The sequence below is a fragment of the Ictidomys tridecemlineatus genome, chromosome Y, assembly GCF_052094955.1.
Source record: "Ictidomys tridecemlineatus isolate mIctTri1 chromosome Y, mIctTri1.hap1, whole genome shotgun sequence".
NCBI lineage: Eukaryota > Metazoa > Chordata > Mammalia > Rodentia > Sciuridae > Ictidomys > Ictidomys tridecemlineatus.
This window is the reverse complement of record NC_135494.1, coordinates 22,428,940-22,446,599: the sequence shown is the minus strand read 5'-3', so window position 1 is coordinate 22,446,599 and position 17,660 is coordinate 22,428,940. Positions and strand designations below refer to the sequence as shown.

The following is a 17,660-nucleotide window of genomic DNA, read 5'->3' as shown; positions in this document are numbered from 1 at the left end:
ATTTACCATAACTCAGAAAAGAAAGTATGAAAATTTGAAAGTGAATGCCACATGTAAATGCTATAGTTAAATATTTTGTTACAAAATTAACATCTGTGGAAGTTTAAGAAGATTGCCATCCTTTGCGGCAGCTTCCTAATCTTTTTCTATAAGATATATTTCTTTCTGAACTTCCATGAATAAGCTATTTTTAGTATACCGAAATGTAAGTTAGTTATTACACTAAAGTAAAATTGATCTTTTTTTTTTTTTTGGTACTGGCGAGTGAATCGGGGCATTTAATCCCTGAGCCACACATCCCTAGCCCTTTTTTTGTATTTTATTTAGAGACAGGGTCTCACTGAATTACTTAGGGCCTCACTAAATTGCTGAGGCTAGCTTTGAACTCCCGGTCCTCTTGACTCAGTGTCCAGACCTCCTGGGATTACTGAAATTCACCACTGTGCCCGACTGAAGTTGGTTCTTAATGTCCCCATATTTAACATATCACCCAAAGTGAATAATGATATAAGTATCCAGTGTTAGACACTAATGACTATTTATTGAAGGATATGTTAGACTTGACCAAGTGAATTCTAAATTGTGAATGTATTTCCTTAAAATCATTCATTTCTCAAATGACCTATTAAAAGATTTTTCTCCAAAAGACTAGTTAAAAGCTTCTTATTTTATGAATTATTTCCATAGAGTAGGACACTAGGGTATCATGTAACACTCTAAAAGTCATAGGCTATCTTCTAAATTTTGCCCCCAAATTTGGGAGTCTTCAGATTGTTTCTCAAAATATTCATTGAAAGAATGAGATATACTAGTGTTTGACTACCTTCCTGTCCAAAGTACAATACACATGATAAATGATAATTTTAATAACTAATTTTTTAGAGGATTAACATCAAATAAGGATATTAATTATTGATTTTTCAATAATTAAAAAGACTATCTACTTTGGGATGCTGTAGTTTGAATTAATTTTAATTAAAATATTATAAGTGTATTTTTCTTAAATTAATAAGAATTATTTATTTTCATATTATAGATTGAACATATAAAATTTTAATGCATAATATGAATGCTACAATTTGCATTAATACCAAAATGTTTAGCTAGATTAAAGCAGCGTTTTAATTTTATCTTAAATGTTAATTAATGTTATTCTCATAGTCACACTATCACTGCTCTATTTTATAGATAAGGAAATGGAGTTGCACAGCACTTAAAAAACTGGAACAGAAAATAATTAATGGAAACAGAGACTAAAGAACTGAAAGCAAAGTCAGTGTGTAGATGGCCATTGTCTAATTCTAGAACCTATCTTCTTTCCTCCAGGTCACACAGCTGTAAAGGATGAATGGTTTTTGATTAGGGTTCATATATGGATTTTGTTGACTTAACAAATAACTGGTATTACATAATCCCCAAAGATATCTATGCAATGGGCATTACTTCCTTTTTCTGTTGGCTGCCATGTTTCTCCATGCTTCATCATCACTAAGCTTATTTGTTATCCAATAGTTATTCTCTTTTTCTGTCCTCCAACTCAACTCTTTTTGTTTGATTTTTAGTCTTCAGTAACATCAATTTTCATATTAAAATGAGATCACCTCAATTTTTTTTCTTTAAGAAGGCTACCTTTTTTGGGGGGGCAGGGGAGTACCAGGTATTGAACTCAAGGGCACTGGACCCCTGAGCCACATCCCTATCCCTATTTTGTATTTTATTTAGAGACAGGGTCTCACTGAGTTGCTGTTGCTGAGGCTACCTTTGAGCTCACGATCCTCCTGTCTCAGCCACCTGGGATTACAGGTGTGCAGCACCACACCCGGCTGAAGGCTACCTAGAATATTGATCCATGAACACTTTCTTCAAATCTTAGTTCAAAAATATCTTTCTCCAAAGCTTCTCATGTGATCCAGTCCTTACAGGTAAAGGGTTGGCCAAAGCTAAGGTAAAGGCCCTCAATAAGCACAGTTGCTGTTGTGTCAGCTTTCTCTTACTAGGGCCAAACAGCTAAGATAAATCAATTTAAGGAGGAAAAGTTCATTCTGGCTCATGACTTCCGAGGTTTCCCTTGATAATCACTTAGCCCTGTTGCTTTGGGCCCGTGGTGGCACAGTACATCATGGTGGGTGCCTGTTCACTTTATGGAGTCCAAAAGGCAAAGGAGAGAAAGGCCAGGGTTCCCAGTATCCCCTTCAAGGACCAAACTTCCTTCCACAGCGCTCCACCTCCTAAAGGTTTCACCATCTCTCATTAGCACTACAGGCCTAGCGACCTGTGACTCACGATGACTGGAGGACATTTAATATCCAAACGACAGCAGCGTTCTCTCTCTCTCTCTCTCTCTCTCTCTCTATATATATATATATATATATATATATATATATATATATATATACATACATACATACACACACACACACACACACACATGTAATGCTTGCCAAACTTTGGGAAACTTAAACAATATATTTGAAATTAGTATTTTCTCCACCATTCATGTATATGTAGATCCAATATTACAAATTCTATGTCTATTGTTTTCTATTGTGTCTAAATTTTATTTTCTTTTAAAATTTATTTTCCCCCAATTTTAACATTAGCAGAGATAAACAAACATATGTATTGTTATTCTTGAGGACCATTTCTGATAGTCTATATGTAACTGGAGAATACCATAAAACCACATATATTTTAAGCAGGACTCATTGGAAGAAAAAAGGAACTGTGTGTGTGCCTGAGAATGTGCAGCTGTGTGTATTTATCTAATGAAGTGTGGGTTTAAAATAGCACATTTTAATCTTTTGTCTATTCACAAACACAGTGACAAGCATGCATTCAATATATCCCATAAAGAGTAACCACACTGAAATAAGAAATTCCTCCAAAAGACAGAGTATAAAGGAAACAGTGTACATCATCTCAGAAAGTAGCACAAGATCTAAATAAGCACACACACACACACACACACACACACACACATATACATACATATATGTACGTACACATACACACACACGTATTTATTTTATTTTATTTTTTCCAGGACTGGGGATTGGACCCAGGGCCTCATGCATGCTAGAGAACCACTCTGCTACTTAGCTACATCTCCATTTCACAAGCAATTAGATTCTCCTGATTATAAACCACTGTGGCTACAGCACATATGCAGAGTTGCAAACCCTATTATTAGTGGAGTCATGAGACCCTTCAGTTGAGGCCAGAGGGTCAATCTTTCAGGAAATATAAGTATCCATCTGTTTTTTTTTGTCTTGATATAAACACAAATCAGGCTTGCTTACTTCCCATCCTTCTCTTTCTCTTCTTAGAATCACTTCCTATGTAATGAACCACAGAAGTTAACATGACCTTCCATCCTATGCATGGAAGTCAGGACTGGAAATTGAGGCACCTTGACAAATATGGCAAAGCATGATGTAATGGGTGGCAGGATGCAATAGAGGTCATGACATCATTCTCTCAACTTTTTCTCCTATGCATGTGTCTGTCCTCCATACTTTATAGTCTTTCTGACCTTCCCATTCTCCCACGCCTTCCCTGCCTTAACCTAATTTGCCATATGCCATTTTACTAATTTGCCTGACCTTTCATAATGACCAGCTTTCCTGTCAGAGCACTAGAACTCTCTCCAAACCTCACTGTTTGGAGCAAACAGAATTGACAGCGTGTATGGATTCCTCATAACTTATGTGGTGACCTTGAGCATTTTCCCCTTTGTTTAATAATCTTGTGGACCTGGAATGGCTGATGAATCTCACAGATTTGTTTCGAGAGCAAGATGGAGAGCAACTGGCTGGGAGCTCTTGGCAGGCACAGGTTCTCCCCTGCCTTTTCAGGAAAGAAATTTTTGGAAAACAAAATGTCTCATAAATAGACACAAGGATGTTTGAAACTCCTGGGTAACCATGCCACAGCTTCAGCTGGCTCAAGAGCACTGACCATGCCCTGAATCTTTCCTCCTGTGTCCTTTTTCCCACAAACTCATCTTGCCATCCATTTTCCTTTCCTCATTGAGACCAAGCTTCTTCTAGGATCACTTATAATGAAGTTTCTCCATGCTCAGAAATCACAAATGTTTCTATTGGCATCTGATCAATATGGCATCTTCAGACTGACTTCCCAGACTCTACCTGTCTACCCATGTGGGTGTCATTCTTGCCTCTTCTTGTGGGTCCTCTGGGTTTTCTTCAAAATCTGCAATTCATCAATCACTGCTTGACTTCAGGTCTACCTCCGTTGTATCCTAGCCATCCTCCTGCTAATGTAATGTCCCCACTATCCCATCTCCACCCACAAACTACCTCTCAGCTCTCAGATTCAGAAGTTTCTGAGTCTTCCACTCCTGAATCCCATTCAATTTTAGGAGATCCACTGAATATATTGAAGATACTTGTGCACATTCCTTGCCTCCTGTTTCGAACTGAATTTTGTCTCCCCTCCCCACTTGGAGGCCCAGTATGATGTACGTGGAGACAGAGCTGTTATAGAGGTAATTGAGGTTCAACGGGATAATAGGAGGGGTGCTCTGGTCTAATAGGACTGTTTTCCTATTAGAAGATACACAGGGATATGTGGATCCAGAGACAAAGCCAACTAAGGACACAATGAGAAGGCACTCATCTGCAAATCACAGAGTGAAGCCTCAGGAGAAGTCACCTTGACAGGTTGATCTTAGACTTTCGGCCTCCAAGACTGTGAGACCACAAGGGTCAGTTGCTAAAGCCCTGCTGCCCACAATATTTCCTCCTGCCCACTGCCAGGGGCCATCCTACCTGGTCACTACAGCTCCCCTGTGATATTAAAACCTTTGGGTAATTCAGTCCTTGGCTCTCCAAGGGTTTTGAAGAATGGTTCAATTAATATTTGCATAATGGCAGAATTTTATCAGAGGTACTGCTGCAGTACACACACACACACACACACACACACACACTCCTCTCCCATGGACCACCCACTAAGTAATATTTATCTTTCTTTTCCTTCAAAGTACTGCTTACTCAGAAGCTTTACTTGGAAATATCTCATAATCCAAACATTTCACCTCTAAACTTTCTTGCATCTTCACACACGAGCTAATGAGGGACAACACAGATCTCAACCATAACATATGACTCATTCATTCATTCAGTAGTGTTTAAAGAATAATTTCATGTATCTGAAACTTAGCTAATTGCTCAGGCTAGAATAGCAACCAAAGTACAGTGCCCTCTAGTTCTATGGCCTCCATCCCTTCCCTTCTGGATGGAAAGAGGTTATGTGAACATGGATCCGCAGATAAATATTTGATTAGGAAGAACCAGCATGTCCACCCCCTCTCAGTGGAGACAAGCTGTCTCAGTTGCCCATGAGTTTAGTATCCTCATCTCTGAGCACAATATCGTCTTGTTGTGGAGGTGATGGCTTTTCCTGAATAGACTAATGCAACATCTGGGCTCACATAGAGGCAAGCTCTGTGGTATCAAAGCAAAGTATAACTCAGATGTTTACATTCTATGTGCATCAGCTCGAATATGCCTCTCCTTCTGTGTGGATAACATGCTCAGTGCTAGTGGCACGTACTGGAAAATTAACTTCACTACTCAATGACTGAGTTCATATCGCAATTCAGATATCCAAGGGTTTTTCCTAGACTTTTCTTCAAAAACAGAAAAGAGCAAAGCTTACAAAACAAGATGTTTTCTCGTGAGATGTCTTTTACACTAGATTTTTCAGATGGAATAAATTTAGAATTTGGCTTACCCTATTTATTTATTTATTTATTTTTACTGCTTTAAAAATTCGGTACCCCTCAAAACAAGAAAATACTGAAATAATTATGGATTTTTAAAAGGCCCCGGATATTGTGTTTAAATTTGGTTTTAGACCATCTTGAAAGGTGTAACTGCTGTCTCTCTGTGATTACGTTCTCATTTTGCTGTGCTCATCAATTGCCCCCAAAATGGAAATTAGGTGCTTGACATTATTCTGAATACTTCAAATCTAGTTTGGCAAATTTGGGAGAAAAATGCTCTATTAATTCCACTATATGGCTAGGGAAATGAGTCAAAAATTAAGGAAATTTCCTATGATCTTATAGATAGTAAGATGGTAAACCAGAATTTGGACTTTGATCCATCTGAACAGAGAATGAGTATTTCTTAAGTGCCACATGTTTTTCTTTTTCCCTTGTCCTAGATCTTCCAGAGAGTTCCCTCCTGTCACCTCCTTTCAAAGACCTCCAAGGGTCTCTTTCAAGACATCTCTATCCAACCTCAGAAAGCAAGTGTGCAATGATGAGCTTCCTTGAGATATAAATGCAAAGGAGCTGTTTATTTAAATCACATTTTTATTTTGTCATTTTAGGTACATTTTTGCTCTGCTAAAATAAGGTCTTCTTTTTCTAACTTCTCTCCCTATAGCTGGACAGCTGACAGACCTTGATGAAAAATATGTGTAACTACTCTCTTTGACTTATTGTTGTTACTTGATACAGTCCTTCTTGTTTGGGTTCACTTCCTTGAAAAATATTTTTACATAAATGTTTCATCACAGGGAAAAATGAATCTTTTCTTTTGAACAAGAGGGAAAAAAGACATCCTATTAAGTGTTACCTTAAAAAGGATGGAGGCTTTCTTGGAGAAAATTGGTATGAACTGCAAAAATTGGAAGACAACGTGACACTATTGGTAACAAAAATTTTGAAATATTTTCAAGCTGGCGTTACTACTGCCAGTGCAGTATTGCAGATATGAAGATCTTTACTGATATTCTAGAAATTGTTAGCAGAGATCCACTGCTAACCAAGGATGGGAAGAATGTCACACTTGAATCCTTAAAGAAGACATAATACCTTCACCTCCAAACTGTTTTCTAAGAACTTAAATTCTAGATCATTTCTAGGTCATGCTAATTTGGAAAGGGGAGGGGGTGCTTATTTCAAATTAAGTACATGGAAGTTTTTATATGAAGATCAGTAGGCATTACACTTCTGAGTTTCTAACTGGTTAGAAGCTCTGTAAGTCTCCATGACTGCAAATCCTGACAGCACTATGTTTTCACTTATTATTACTACCATTATTGGTATCAGAGATTGAACCCCGGGCCCCTTCACTACTGAGCAATTTCACCAGTCCGTTTTATGCTTTATTTGGATATAGGACCTCACTAAGTTGAATAGGGGCTCACTAAGTTGCTGAGGCTGGCTTTGAACTTGCAATCCTTCTTCCTCAGCCTCATCGAGCTGCTGGGATTTACAGGCATGTGCCACTGCACTCGGCTTCCACTCTTATTTTAACAACAGAGAATTTATATAAGACATTTTAGTGAACAATTTTCTAATGATATCAAGTTTTTCCCTTAAGCTCTGACACGTGTGTAAGAAATATTTCTTCATAGATTACTTTGACTGCTCATTTTTTTCTTTTTCTTTTATGTTTTCTAACTGTGTATGCCATCAACCCTTTATGTTTTATCTATTTTGACACAAGGTCTTGCGAAAATGCCAAGACTGGCCTTGGAAAGTATTGCCATAGAGAAGGCCAGGACACTTACTGTCCAATTTCCTGGGAGAATTTTGTCCACCCTGTCCTATAGCTCCCAGAGCACATCTTTATAGTAATCCACAAGGGATATTGTCAGCAGGTTACATTATCAGGAAAACCAATGATCATTAACAATTTCATTGTGGGTTTTTTTTTAGCTTAATTTTTGTTGTTGTTGTTTCCAAATCATGGTAAAACATTCACTGTTTTCTTTACCTCTTAGTGGCTGCTAAGAATATCACACATAAATGTTTCCTCCCTAGGACCAAAAGCAGTGGTGTTATCTAGTATAGTTGGAATCTGAAGTCATTTTTTTACATAACCTCTCCTACTTAAAAACAAGCAGTAATTGTGAATGATATTTAATAATTTCTGGACGTTGACTTTAAACTTAAAACACATAATTATTAATTAAGAACACTAGAGAACTAGCATTTATTTGTATACAAACTAAAATTTTCACTTACCAAATAAAAATATTGTGTCTTCTGGGTCTTGCTGTTTCACTGTTTTACATGGTCAATACAAATAAAGTCTCCAAGAGAATTTCCCTACTAAATGACCTCCATTTGTCTCATGGTATCACAGTATTACACTATAGTTTATTTAAAACCTACTGTTAAACTAAAGGATCTCTAGGCTCACAGAAATTGAAGAAAAGAACTGCGCCTGAAGTAATGATTTTGACTTATTTCAAACTGTTACATGCTTTTATTTATTTATTTATTTATTTATTTATTTATTTTTGTACTAGAAAATGAGACTAGGGTGCTCTGCTACAGAATTACATCCCCAGTTCCTTTAAGGTTTTATTTATTGTGACACAAGGTCTTGCTAAATTGCCAAGACTGGCCTTGAATTTGCAGTAATCCTGCTCGGCTTCCCAAATTGCTAGGATTTGGGCATGGACAACAATACCCGGTTTAGAAACTTATTTTGGAAACAAATGTAGGTGTGGAATTCGCTATGATAGTACTGTGTTAACTAGTTCTTCAATTGAAAGCCATGTGGAATACAATTTTTATTAAAGATAAGTAATAAAATATATGAGAATTGCATAACCTATGGCATATGTTATTAAGACTTGAAAGTAACTACAGAAAAGGTTGGGACTTAGACCAACAAGTAATTTTACCTATGTATGAAAATGCACCCCTATGGTTTGCATTCTGGGTGAGCCATCATCATCCTCAACTACCCACACATACATTTTTGCTCAATGTCCACACTGGCTTCAGGGCATTTCTTCTATGCATTATGTTTTTCCAAACTTTATAGAAATTTCACAGTCACTTCTGCAAAGTCCTCGGAAGAAAGCAGCTCTGCCAATACTTTGAGCTTGGATTTTCAGTCTCCAGGCTGTGAGACAATAAACTTCTGTCACTGAAGCCACTGAGGTCGTCCTGCAATTGGTCCTCCACATCTATGGTTCCACATTCATAGATTCGACCTCCTGTGCATGAAAATTGCAGGCTTCAGATGGTCGTGTCTGGGCTGAACACCTACACTGCCATTATCCCCTCAACCACACGGTGCAATTGATAATGTCTCAGGCATTATCAATCACCTAGAGATGACTCGATACCTCCAGGAGGATGTGCATACTTTGCACTTTGTATGAGAGCCTTAATTGAGCACCTGTGGATTCTGGTGTCCAAGTGAGGTCCTGGACCCCATCTTTTGCAGATGCTGAGGGATGACTGTACTTTGATGGCAATGTTAACAAATGAATATACTAACCAGGAATATGCATACATGCAAAGTAAAGAAGCTAGATACATCATCTACACAACTGTCTTATTTTCAGTTTCCATGGTCCTCTCACTGTGGTTTCGCAGCATCCTGACCACTTCTGATGGCCTTTCTACCACACAGCCACCGTGTGTTGGAACATCCCTCTCCAACTGTGTTCCTCTGACTCTCGGCACACAACTTGCCATGGGAATTATTTTTTAAATTACAAATTAGAAAAAGGGCTATTTGAGTGGATCTGTGTCAGCCCCCAAATTTAAATTCCCCTTATTCCTGTCTTCTATTTTAAGAGAGGAAACTGTTCCTTGCAGTATTGAGAGCCAAATCCAGTTGCCTGTGCTCCAAAGCACATTTCCTTTGTAAATTCTTCAGTAATGTAATCTACTATCACTGCTTCCTTTGCTTCTAACATACCTTGAACCCCATCGCTGTTCTTTCCTTAAATATAAAATAGTGCTGTAGCAATATCTATCATTAAAAGAAAAAAAAGAGAAAGAAATGCAAGCCTCCTATTTCTCTTCATGGGAGAGTGGGCGGGGCTCCTTCTTCCTTTCTTACTGTATACAAATCAACAAGTTGGGCACAAGATATGGGTTATATCATAGAGGCTCCAAACAGCATTGAACAGGGACTGAGATGCTTCAGAGGAGGAAGGTGAACAGCGAGTCTCGCCATGGACTGGCTTTCTCCCTGTGGCTGATTTGTTTCTGTATCTGTTGTTTGTGAACAGTGCGTGACAAAACGAGGTCCAAGCAGAGCAGTCCTCTGATGGAGTGGAGGGAACAGCCTGTGATGAATGGCCATATCATGAAATTTCACACATGATCACAAAAGCAGTAAGTATTCATACATACAGCAAAATGGAGTAATCGCAAAGAAGTCATGTTGGGAAAAAAAACAGAGAAAAAAATATGGTCCTTATGACTCCATTTGTAGGAAGATTATGAACAAGTGAAACTAGTCCATGATGACCGAGGTCCTTACAGTGCCTTTAAGAATACCGACGTGGAAGGGTTACAATCCCAGCTGTGTTTTCATCTGTGTGGTGGCTAATGGGGAGTACAAAGGCTAAACAGTGATCATACTTGGGTTTTTAAGCCTCAATGAAACCAAATGTTAGAAGATATGAAGAAACAAGAAAACGTAAAAAAAAAAAAAAGTCCACATCCTGTTTATCAATATCTTTTGAAATCACAAACTTCTGTAAAGAATGATGCTTGTAAGACTATACTTTCAGGGATCATTTCTATAGTATGTTACAAGAATGATTCTTGTTTTCCATTGTCAATTGATTTCTTTATGGGATCCACCTGGTGGTGACACTACCTTCATAGTCAGTACTTCTTACCCAGCTCACCTATGGATGCCGGGTCCAGCACAGCACATGGTCTTCACTTCTATCTTCACTTCATTAGTGATGAGTTCATTATCATTGAAAGTGACTTTAAATTGGTCTTCATAGTACTATTACATCTTTCCTTCTTTTCTTTTTCTGCCATCCTTACTTCCTCAAAGCTTCCTTGTGACATCATCTGCCTTGGTTCATTTCTTAAACCCGTGGTGCTCAACACTGGCTGCCTATTTAAATCACCTGGGGTGGGTATGGCAATGTAAAAAGGCTGATGCCTGGATCCCTCTTAGAAAGTTAAATCAGAATTACTTGAAGAAGAATCTAAATCCTTTAAAAATAGTCCATATTATTTTAATAAGAATTTTGAGTTTAAAACTATAGAATTATGTATTTGTATTTCCCAGAAGTTTTGTCCTCTGAAGTGCTATCTTCTTTTTAAATTTTTAATTAATTTATTTATTTTAATTAGGTATACATGATAGCAGAATGCATTTTGATTCATTGTATACAATTGCAGCACAACTTTACATTTCTCTGGTTGTGCACCATATACGGTCACACCATGTGTGCAGTTCTACATGTATCTAGGGTAATGCTATCCATCTCATTCCACCATCTTTCATGCTCCCATTCACCCTCCCTCACATTTGCCCAGTCAAAGTTCTTCCGTGTTCCCTATGCCTCTTCCCTCCCTGTTATGGATCAGCATCCACGTATCAGAGAGGACATTTGGCCTTTTAGTTTGGGGGATTGGCTTACTTCGCTTAGCATGATATCTCCAAATCCATCCATTTACCTGCAAATTCCATAATTTTATTCTCTTTTAATGCTGAGTAATATTCCATTGTGTATAGATAGCACAGTTTCTTTATTCATTCGTCTATTGAAGGGCCTCTATGTTGCATCCACAGTTTAGCTACTGTGAATGGAGCTTCTATAAACATTAATATGGCTATGTTACTATAGTATGCGGATCTTAAGTCCTGTTATTTTCTAATAATGAATGATCACCTGGTGTAATCTCAACCTTGCCCATTGTATTAGTAAGATAGGCTAAGTTCTGATGTTATGACAATACAGTCCTATGTTTTCAATAGCTTAACACATGAAGATTTATGTCTTGCCAATGTAAAGTCTTTCCTCATCCACTGACTCGCCCAAATCGCTCTCTTCCAGTAGTATCTTCCAAATCCACCTTTCTTGCCTTTTGTAGTGACCACATGAAGAACACTGGTGCAGAAAAGGAGAGCTGGAAGGCTCTCGGCTGGATATTAATGCTTCAACATGGAGGTATCAACATCACTTCCACGCCTAGCTGAAGTAGTCACATGAGCTCATCTAGTTAGAGAATGTGCAGGAGACTGCTCATAATTGAGAAGTATATTTCTATCATACTCCTTTTGTATAGCCTTTCCCAAATAAGTGTATGTAGTACAAATCAATAAGTTCTTTTCTATTCCCTCTTTTTTCCTACTTCTTTCTGTCACTGGGACCCTCCTACTTCCCATGCTCTTCTCTCAAGTCCTCAGCTCCATTCTCAATACATTCTAAATGTATTTCTTCCTTTCTGTAGCATGCAAATATGCAAGTCAGTTTACTGCATTATAGTCCCTAGGAGAAGCTCTTTCTCATCTTAGGAACATCAGGTCTATTATTATTGTACCATCCATAGAATGTATGATAAAATGAGGCTAATTACCTTCTTTTTTTGGGGGGGAGGGTTATTTGCTTCTTTTATCAATTTAATGTGTCTTCTTAAATTCCAGAAATTACTTGAAACTCACATATTGTAGAAATGACCAAAATGGAAAGGCCCCGGAGAGTTGTTGCTTGATTTTGGAGCTAGAAGAGCGGTTAAATTTAGGATTTGTCTAGTAGTATTTGTCTGTCACATATGGTTCATGGCATTACCAGAGCTGGCAGCATGAGGACCGTCCTTGTGGCATACATCAGCCAGTTTCTTCCCTCCCTGAGCCTAGGATGGAGGGACGTAGATGCAATGTGCATGTCAGATAGGAAGGACTCCCTGTGTTCCCTTGCAGCATAACATGGCAGTTAGTAATATGGATACGTTACAATGCAGAACAGACTGTCTATCTGAATAGGAAGTCTGAAGATGAACCACACTCAAGGAAAGCTTGAGTATCAGAAAACGGACAGGTATTTTTCCTAATTTTCTTTTCTTTCTTTTTTTTTTCTTCTTTTCTTTTCTTTTCTTTTTTTTCTTTTTTTTTTTTTTGACCCACTAAACTGTATCTTTGCACTTTGGTTGTGTTGTGTCCCAGAACGGAAGTCCTAGACTCTTAGACTATTCAATTTCTATCTAATCTCTAATATCCTGCTAAATTTCTTCCTTCCTGATTTCTTCTGTTTGTAATGATTTAGTTTTACTAAAAATGCTGTCTGCATCTCAGAACATAAAACTTTAAGGCATATTATCATATATTTTTTTTAAAGAGAGAGAGAGAGAGAGAGAGAGAGAGAGAGAGAGAGAGAGAGAATTTTTTAATATTTATTTTTTAGTTTTCGGTGGACACAACATCTTTGTTTGTATGTGGTGCTGAGGATGGAACCCGGGCTGCATGCATGCCAGGCGAGCGCGCTACCGCTTGAGCCACATCCCCAGCCCATATTATCATATATTTGTTATAGTTTCACAGGTTATAATGTAAATATTCTATAAAATATTGAATCTCTCTCTCTCTCTCTCTCTCTCTCTCTCTCTCTCTCTCTCTCACACACACACACACACACACACAAATATACACTTTATCAAATAATTCAAGAACCTCTGAGAATCTCTTGGACAAAATTAAGGGCTCCACCTTTAATATCAATGTGAATCTGGATTTTTTTTTCATATAATTCAACCAAATCCTATATGTCACAACAGAATTACATGCAGACACAGATATGAGAATCCAACCATCTTTCAGGAAGTCAAACATTAAATACATTTATGCAAATGTAAGACAATATTACTCACTTCACTGACTGTTTTGGTTTTGAAACACACAGTGTTATGGTCTGGATGTCAGACGTCCCCCGAAAGCTCACGGGTGAGACAATGCAAGAAGGTTTAGAAGAGAAATGATTGGGTTGTAAGAGTCTTAACCCAATCAGTGAATTAATTCCCTGATAGGGGTTAACTAAGTGGTAACTGAAGGCAGGTAAGGTGTGGATGGAGGAGGTGGGAATTAGGGCCATGGTTTTGGAGTGTATATTTGTATCTGGCAAGTGGAGACCTCTCTCTGCTTCCTGATATCATGATGTGATCTGCTTCCCTCTCTCACACTCTCCCCACATGATGTTCAGCCTCACCTCAAGCCCTGACAAGTGGACCTGGCCTTCTATGGACTAAGGCCTCTGAAACCATGAGCCTTCAAATAAACCTTTTCTATTCTACAATTGTGTTGGTCAGGTCTTTTAATCACAACAGCAAGAAAAAAAAAGCTGACTAAAACACATAGTTGTTTTAAAAATTTTCTTGTGTAAATTTATTATGGAGTCATGGTTATTTTAAATGAAATTAACACATGATATATAAAGTTAGTTTTAATTTCCAATATTTCAAATATCAAGAGATATAATACACAAAAGCTCTTTGGAGTCTTCGATCATTTTTAAGAATCTAAAAGCAATACTGAGACAAAAATGGGAACTTCTCACATTGAGAACAAGGGTAGAAAACTCCTGCTCTGGTTTATTGTAACCTTTCTTCCCCCCGTATAAAACTAAGACAGCTCTGCAGATAACCATCATGTACAAAGACTGAAAGTTCCTACACAGACCGAGTGCAGTCTGATGCTGTGGACGTGAAGCCCCAGACTTTTTGATGTGGACAAAGTGTCATTGATTTCAGGCAGTCTTGAGACGGATCTCTGCATGTGTTGGAGGCCGTGAGAAGAAACAGGGAGGCTGTGATGGGCAGAATCCAGCAGGAGTCCAAAGTTATGCTGCTTCTACCCCATGGCTCCACCCGTCCAGGAACCTTAAGTCATCTGGCATGGCTGCCTCCAGAGTTTGGGCAAGAGCCCAGGGGAGGGTGAGGAAGGCAGGCAAAAGATGGCCCCCACGTTGCTTCAGATCTCCCCGTGGGCATCCAGGGACTGGTGGGATAGGAAACCCCTGGAGTGGGAAGACAGACGCTCCAGAGGGTGACTGTCACCTGAAATAAGAGGGTGAGAAAGAGACAGCTAAGGGAAGCGTCTTCTAAGAAGGAGAATATAACTCTAACTGGAGCTCAAAAGAGAGCTTTCTGACCCAAAGCCTATATTTTCTTTGCATGGATTATTTATTTGAAGACACGCACTGCTCTTTTATAAATGCTTAATTTAGCAGAGAAGATTCATGATGTTTGTCGCTTGCCTTTTGTACACAGACAGATCTATAACTGGGACTGCTTCTTCTAAGTGTTTCTTTTATACACTCTTCTTAAACGCACTTATCCATTTCAACTAATTAAATCATCCATTTTATCTATTACCTGCCCACGTTTTTCCTGACAACATAAAGCTGTCTTCCTCTGAATATGTTTATCCTCTTTTAAATCTTCACCTTGACCTTCAATCTCCCTACAAACTCATCTCATTTTTTTTTATTTTCACTTTCAAATATTTCCCCAAATTCCAAGATAATAATGTAGACATGTATGAATAGAAAACTGAATTCTCAGCCACAGGACTAACATCTGCAACTCTCCAACTGTTTGATCTTAAATATTCTCTCCACCTTTCTGTGACTCAAGTATTTGATTTGTAAAATTATTTTAATAATATACAATTTTTCATATCTCATAGAACATCTGAGAGGATAAAAGATTAGAGAGTATATGAAACTATTTTAGATAAAAGCAATGTACTGGTAAATAGGCACCATGCATAATATTGTCATTATACTGCATTACTCAGACATTATGTTCTGACCTCTGTGCTGTCATTTATTCTCCTCAAGCTATAGTTCCCTTGTTTGCACAAGCAAAACCTTCATTTATTTACTCAATAGCTTTTAGTGAATTATTGACTGTGATTCAACCATGGGGGGATTGCAAATATAAGGAAATAGAACTTCATGACTCTGTTTATCACGGAGAATCCACAAAGTGATTCCTAAGACGAAAATACATGCTGTAGGTATCAGCAAGGACAAGTTAGGATCTGCTACAGTAATAAATAACCTCACATCTCAGTGGCCTAACCTTATACTGTAGTTAATCTCTAAAGACAGCCAAGAGTTATTTCTCTTCTCTCTGTATGTCCATGATGAACCTCCCAAGAAGATATAGAAACTTGCTTTGACTCTAGACTGGCCTTGTGAGTAGCTTTATTCAATAATATGTGATGGTCCAAACTTCATTCTTGGCAGGACTGACATTTTTCTCTCTTGGAACATGGCCACCATCCTATAAGAAAATTGTATAGAATGTCCCTGGAGGATGAGCCCATGTGAAGGAAAGAAAACAAGTGGAGGAGAGAGATCACATGGAAAGAGACATACTGTGTGGAAGAGAACTAAAACACTCACCCCAACCACAGTGAGCCTGGGTGAGATCGGCACACCTTCCCAGCAAGCCCACAGGTCCATGAGAAATTATGGATTGCTCTTGTTTGAACTATTTCATTTCAGGCTGTTTTTTGTGTGTGTGTGTGTGTGTGTGTGCAGCAATTAAATAAACATAGTACAAAAGGTTCTTGTCACTGATCATACCTGCTTATTGTGGGGTGGCAGGAAAGTTCTACTCTACAGTCACAAAGAAACCCAGATTAACAAAGACACCACCATTTTATAGGTATCTGATAGGTAAAACGGGCCCAATCCATCACTGAAACAGAGGGAGAGAGTAAGTAAATGTGCTTATGCATTAAAAATGACCCCTGTCATTTCTGCTCCCTATGCCTTCACTCTATAAATGTGGTGATTTGTCTCCAAATAACTGCAAAGGGCCAAAGCTGTGTATTCTGCTCTTGTGCCCTGAAAGGAGAGGAAAACAAAATGCAGGTGAGCACTGGAGTCGTCTCTCATGGCGCCTCACTGTGCTGTTCACAGTGGTAGGATAAACACAGACATGTCTTACCCTGGGTCAGGAAGCCTCTTAGTTGAGCTAAGAGCACAGCTTCAGGTCAAAGAATAAAAAGCAGGAGGTGACAAAGGCCGAAGGTGAGGGCTATCCAGTGAAAGGGACAGTGCATTCTGCAGTATGCAGAGAGGCCTGAGGAGGGATGGCATATTCCAAAAGTAGTACAGAGGGCCCGTGGTTGCGGTGTAAGCTGAAAACCTAGAGACCAGGGTGGACGGGCAAGTTCCTGCCATCTTTGAAAGGGTCTCACCGTATGTCCTACTCTGCAAACCACAGAAATTCCCTTGGAAGATTTAAAAAGAGGAGCAAAGGGGACAGATAGATTTTAAGGAAGAAATCCCACCAGTGGAAAGTGGGTTGAAATGAGGAAAGTAGATGGCGACAAAAAATCATGACGGTATCAGAACATATCTTGAAGCATTAATAGAGAAACGATGTGAACGGCAGATTCAAAAGGTCATTCTACTTTAGTAGAATCGGTGAGCGTGAGTGACCACTGGGAGAGGACAGATTGAAAATAAGGGAGGGGGAGGAGCCAGAAGGAATCCCTGGATCTGTTGCTTATGAGATGCTCTGGGAACACGGGACAGAGATGAGGTTTCTGATGGGAAGGAAGAAAAGGACCCAGAGTTTCACTTGGGGGATCTGAGGCTTGAGATGCCCGTGGTGCGCACAGAGGAAAGGTGATCCATAGTTGAGCAGGGAACCTTGAAGTCAGGATATCAGGGAACAAGCTCAGAGGGAAAAACTCATTCAGGAAGGGGAGGATGCTAGTCCAGAGAGAAGCCACCACGAAGTGGAGAATGGAGAAGTGGCAGCCTGGAGAAGGGTCACCCTGAGGGAATTTCCTGGGGTCACCCTGAGTTCACAGAGGTTGAACTAGAGGAATGATCACGATGATGGCTGTGGCTAGTGGCCCTCCTTCTAATTTACTCCCCATCTT

At 38.9% G+C, this 17,660-nt stretch overlaps 1 pseudogene; it reads left to right on the top strand.

Annotated features, from left to right (window-relative positions):
• Positions 1-10,511: 10,511 nt before the first annotated feature.
• LOC144372176 (small nucleolar RNA U3) lies at positions 10,512-10,608 on the top strand (annotated as a pseudogene).
• Positions 10,609-17,660: the final 7,052 nt, after the last annotated feature.